This window comes from Lolium rigidum, chromosome 2 (assembly GCF_022539505.1).
Source record: "Lolium rigidum isolate FL_2022 chromosome 2, APGP_CSIRO_Lrig_0.1, whole genome shotgun sequence".
Taxonomy (NCBI): Eukaryota; Viridiplantae; Streptophyta; class Magnoliopsida; order Poales; family Poaceae; genus Lolium; species Lolium rigidum.
Genome location: NC_061509.1, coordinates 37,849,192 through 37,855,327, shown reverse-complemented (window position 1 = coordinate 37,855,327; position 6,136 = coordinate 37,849,192). Strand labels below are relative to the sequence as shown.

Here is a 6,136-nt window from a genome sequence, read left to right as displayed (position 1 = left end):
ATCTTAGGTGGGCGCTGCAAGTTATCTCTGTTGGATCAATTTCCCTCAGTCTATTGAAGTAGAAAACCACTACTACTAGAACAATATATTTATATATAACCATTCGAAGCATTTATAGTTACTAGATAATGTACCTTTGCTTCTGGATAAAGATATACTCTGTTAATAGATGGTAGCTGGAACTAGCTAAGCTTTGCTGAATACATGGTCCGCATCTTTGATAGACTGAATTTTAGTGAAGTTATGAACCAACATCTACTCCCGCGCTCACTTTCATTCGTCATCTCATCAACTATACAACTATATACCTTTGAATATCCATGTTTTCAATGGCCTTTAAGGTCCCATCTCGCTCGTCCACCCCTTCCCCATCTTAACCGTCTAGGGAAAAGTGTGGTGGAGCATGTGCGCTCCATGCACCTTCTCATTTTTTGTATTTTTATTTTTTATCTCTCAAATTATATAATATTTCGATTAGATTTTTTTGCAATACACTCAAAATAACAAATAGAATGGAGGAAAAATAGTTCGGAATTTTTTGTGCAAATTTAAATTCTAAATTCTTTAAAATTCAAAATAAATTCTTGAAATACATAGACATATATAATGATATAAAAAATTGAAAATATTTTCCCACATTCCAATTATTATGTTTAAGTGATCAAATTTTTGAGTTCAGAGAATGTGTGGTGTGAGAGGTATAAAAATGAGAAATTGTTTGAGAGGGGAACAAAAAGGACTTGCACGAATCTTGATGTAGTATACATGGTCTGGATACGGGTGCTCACTAAGCACCTGCGCTCTAAAAGTCCAATCTCTAACTGTCTACGGGCCATTGCCGCGGCCCATCCATCTCCAGCGCGGGCGACGGCGGCGCGAGGCATTGCGAGGCTGCAGGTGAGCGACGTAGACGAGTTGCTAATCCAGTGATGTTGCCCTCAAAATATAAAATGCTAATCCAGTGCTGCATCTGTTTGGTAGACCTGAGCAATCAACGGAGCACTAATGCCGTTAATCCAGTTGTTTTTCTCGTAGCTGATGCCAACATCCTTGTGCACAACCGGATCATCGGACCACATTAGCACGAACTAAATCGTAAATTATTCATTCTTTATTGATCTTTGAAACCGATCAGGGCAAACATGTCGGTTTGCTCCGATCACTCGATCGGAAACATGTGGCCAGCACTATGGTATAGGTAACTTGCAAGCAGCAACGGATATAGAACTTTTTTTTTGAGCTAAACGAATATAGGACTGGTTGGGGTCACTCAGTGGGTTTTAAATTACCAGACTCCAAAATTATTACTATTGTTGAGATCGGTTTTATTTTTTGACTGACTAGCATTTTTCGAGTTGGTTTTTGATTCCATGCAACTCTAATGTTTTTTTGGGAAGCGGTTTTTAGTTTCATGCAGGTGTAATATTGTTCGGGATTGAAATGTACCTAAAGTCTTGGCTTTTGATAGCTGCATGGAGACAATCCATGTGTCCGAATCTTAGTTTACTCTTTTTTTTCTATTGAATTTGTTTTTGTTTCCTTGATTCTGTTCAGTTTCATATTAACCTGCCCCAACTTGTTTGGAAAAAAAACTTTGTTGTTGTTGCTGCTGTTGAAAACTGACTCTACCGACTTATAATAATACTGCAATTTATACTAGTGTGTGTATTGTGTACAAATTAATCTAATATTTCATACACGACAACAAGTTCTTCACGTTGCAATCTTCAGTTTACTGAAAGCTTGTATTCGGTACTATCAGTTGCAGCAAAACATTACTCCGTGCGGGGTTGCTCCGTGTGCGATCCACAATTTTGCTCCCAAGCATGCTTACGGAGATGAAAAGTAAAATGCATGGCGGGTCACTGTACTTATCGGCATGGCCCAAACAGGTCACTGTACACCCATAATACGTTGTTACGGCCACTAATCTTGTTTTGGCCTGTCGCAGACGGTCACCGCCACGTGTAGAGAGATGTATGGGCTTACGTGGCGCGCGCGGGACCCATCTGCCAGTCCGATTCAATGGGCAAGTTGGAAGGGGCAAGTAGAGGAGGGAGGTTTGTACAAAACCGTCACAGCCCTTGACTCTTCGCCATTCTTCTCCACCCTTTGACTATTCCCCACCCTTCTCTCTGCTCTCAGGTCTCTGCCGCCGCCATAAGAGCTCGTCGGAGAGGTTGTTCGTCCGAGAGCGTCGTCGGCATGAAGAACTCAAGCTCGTGCAGCAGTGTGCTCCGCCGCAGGGCCCGTACATTCCACTCATCCCCTACTGCGGTTGGACGATGAAGCGCATCGTGTTGGGGACGGCAGAGCACACCGGATGGACATATTTCAAGTGCGAGACCATGGGGTACATTTTGGAGCTCACCCATTCTTCATTATTTTGGGCAATTTTTGAGGGATTCTTGCTAAATCTGGCAGTTACATGGATAGGGTTTGACACTATTTTGGTTTGATTTGACAGGAAGGTTGCATTTTCTGGCATTGGGAATTAGAGTACGTCCAATACTTGCTTGAGATGGACATTCTGAGAGGAGATGCTTGTATGGATGCACTTGGGTGGGCTGGAGACAGGAGGCAGGAGCTGAACCAGAGACAAGCCGAGAGGGAAGCATCTATCGATGGTGGACCTGGAGCAAAGCAGGAGAAATTTATGAAGGTCATAGAAGCACTGGTACAGGAAGTAGAAAATGTGGTTTTGCTCTTGAAGATTGTAGTTGTCGTGGTTGCATTGTTGTGTGCCATAATCATGTTGAAGAAATGAGAAGTGTTAGCTGCCAGTGAAAAATGTTACTGATGATGTGGTGTTGAGTTTATTTTGGATTAATGTTTAGTTAGCTAGATGGTGCAAGTGTATCGTGTGTGAATGTAATTGTCAATGCTACTGATGATCTTAATTCAGATGTTGAAAGTTTGTTTAAATTTGGATGTCGAAAAGCATGCCGGAAAGTTTGTCCAAATTGGGATGTCGAAAAGGTTGTTGGAAGTTTATTTAAACTGGGTTGTCTAAATTGAAATGTCGAGAAGCATGTCGAAGTTTTTTCTAAATTGAAATGTCAAGAACCATGTCGAAGCTTTGTCTAAATTTGGATGCCGAGAAGGATGTCGAGAAGGTTTGTCCAAATTTGGATGTCAAGGTTTGTCTAAATTGGGATGTCGAGAAGGATGTCGAGAAGGTTTGTCTAAATTGGGATGCTGAGAAGGATGTCGAGAAGGTTTGTGTAAATTGAGATGTCGAGAAGGATGCCGATAAGGTTTGCCTAAATATTGAGATGTCGAGAAGGATGTCGAAGGTTTGTCTAAATTGAGATGTCGAGATGGTTTGTCTAAATTGAGATGTCGAGAAGTGATTGCTTTTATTAACAACTCCACTGATTCAAATATAGTCTGAAACTTTGGATCAGCCAAGTCAATTTCTCTAAATGATTTTATTCTCACTACAACTGCTTCTTCATCTGACTCTGGACCCCATAGCTCCTCTTCCTCTAGATTCTTTTCTTTACAAACATTTTGTTTGCCTTTGATGTCTGACATCTCTGCACTCTGCTCACTGTAATTGCAACCGTCCTCCTCCTCAACATTGTCTTCGAAGAGATCATCATCATCTTCACCTATCTCAAAGTCAGAATCAACAATTCCTTCAGGATCAAAGTCTGAATCTTTTTCACTGTCAGTAACTTCTTCTTCTTCTTGTACATCGTCCAGTTGAACAACAACGGTGTTCCTCTTACTCATCCTTGTTCTACCAGCAACACAATCTTGATCAACTGCATTTCCAGCTTCACTTGCATACACAACTTGTATAGGGACAGGTTCTTCTGCAACTGCATCTTCAGCTTCACTTGCAGACTGTTCATGATTACATGTTGCACTTGGTTTGACAGGGCTAATAACTGCTGGAAACTGTACAACATCATCCCAGTCTATAGCCCTTAAACTCTCATCATGATCCAAATACAGAGAAATAAAGTTATGGCCAAATGTAACCATCTGATCTGTGGTATATTGTTCATTGATTGCTCTCAGACCATTCCTGCTAAGCGAGAGCATTGGGATACAGTAATGAACTTTGATCCGTTCTCTAGCACAGAAGGTGACCATGTGGCACTGTCTACATTATCATACCAAATTACATGACCATCCACATAGCTCATATTTGCTCCAGTGCCAAGAAAATAGCCCCCATGATTTACCTCAATTGAAACGTAACTGCTACGAGATGCTGGAACAATGAAAACAAATATTACTGGGCGCCTCTAGCCAAGAATTGAAGCAGAAAAACATAAAATTTCCTTTAAACCCTAACGAAACCCCTGAACCCAAAGCAAACAACCAAATCAAACCACATGTCCACTTAGATCTTCCAAGAACACAGTAATACCACACAAAGTACACTTATTTCTGCAAAAAAATCATGGATTCCTACACTCTTCTAACTATTTTCAGTGCAAATTTGGGCCTTACCGTACTCGGGAGGTGGATCCCCTTCCTGTCGGCAATGGTGAACCACCATCGCCTCCTCCGACCGCCGCGGCTGCGCCGCGTTCACCGCCGATCTCCAACCGCACTTTGATGGCGGCGCCACTCCCTTCTTCCTTCTCTGCTTGCCATCGTTCCCTCTCCCTTCTCTGCTTTTCCCCGTTATGATCGGGGCAGGACACTTGTATTGGCGGCAGGGCACATCCCATCGTCTAATATTAACCGAGGGGATTTCGCAAAAGCTACCGCGGAGAGGTCGAGATAAGACACAATCAAGCTGGCAGATGGGTCCCGTGCACGCCACGTAAGCCAATACATCTCTCTACACGCGGTGATGACCGTCTGCCACAGGACAATACAAGTTTAGTGACCGTAACAGCGTATTATGGGTGTAAAGTGACCTATTTGAGCTACGTCGATAAGTATAGTTACCCGCCATGCATTTTACTCTTTTAGAAATTTCTACACTTGTACACGGGGCTAAATTATCTGCGGAACAATAGAAAAAGGTAGTTCAGTCTCAGAACCAGGACGTAGAGGTTCACATCCCGAGGTCTCTCATGCTCACATTGAGGGAATTGACAACAAAAAAAAGGTAGTTCAGGTCTTGCATGCCACATTGTTATGTGTACACGAACCCAAGACCGTCTTAGATGGGGTCTGCAAGTGCTCTTTGTTGGGTCAATTTCAATTGGTCTATCAAAGTACAAAACCACAACAATATTTTTATATACAGCTATTAGAAACATTTATAGTTGTTAGATAAAATCCCTTTTTGGTTCTAGATAAAGCGACAATCCATTTATAGCTGGTAGCTACAGCCAGCTAGATTTTGTTGAATACATCGTATGCACTCACTTTCATTAGTAAAGTTTCGAACTAGGAAACCCATCCACGCAAGGTCCGCCGAGGTTTCCCGTCTTCAATGTTGCCAGTGGTGGAGCTATATATGTTCAGTTCGGGGGGGGGGGGGGGGGGCTAGCCCATGAGCATTCCCTGAAGAAACAGCAAGGATTTGGCCCATTCACCCCCGTAAAATTGGCCCAAATAATGCTATTTTCGCCCTGTAAGCCCATTTGCCCCCTTAAAGGCTGTTGCATCGTCACCGTTCTTCATCCTTCCCCGTTCTACATATACAAAACTCAAATCTCATCAGATCCGATGGGCACGCACAAGGAGCGACTCATTTCCCCTGCGATGGTACTGTATTGCGCGCTTGTGACTTGTTTGATCCGGTTAGAATAGAATGTGCTGCCCAAGCTCGTATTGGGGGATCCATCAGTGGACACATGTTTACTTAGGCATGGGAGGTCCCGGGCGATGGAGTGCGCTTTGCTTAGCAGGAATCAGTCGTGCATCATTCAGGGGATGTACTTTGGTATCTTTCTGATCTCCCTCGCTGTAGCGAGTTGATGTTTAGTCGTTGCACCTACTGAGCACGTAACTTAGTCAGATTTTTCGGATTATGTGAAAACATATAGGAAACTGTGAACATTGGTTATGATTTATTAGTGTTATATCCATTGTACAATACCTATTTTTGTTTGTTTTCTGTGATGAATCACAAGGACAGTATTTTAATAAGGCATCTGTTTAAAAAGAGCCTTCTTCCTTGAGTATGCACACTAAACTGATAATGTATTCTCAGCAAACA

At 42.4% G+C, this 6,136-nt stretch overlaps 1 non-coding gene across 1 annotated transcript; it reads left to right on the top strand.

The window, feature by feature from the left end:
• Nucleotides 1-6,027: 6,027 nt before the first annotated feature.
• LOC124693814 lies at nt 6,028-6,136 on the top strand. The gene has a single exon (XR_007000269.1). It is a non-coding gene; the product is annotated as a small nucleolar RNA Z118/Z121/Z120 (small nucleolar RNA).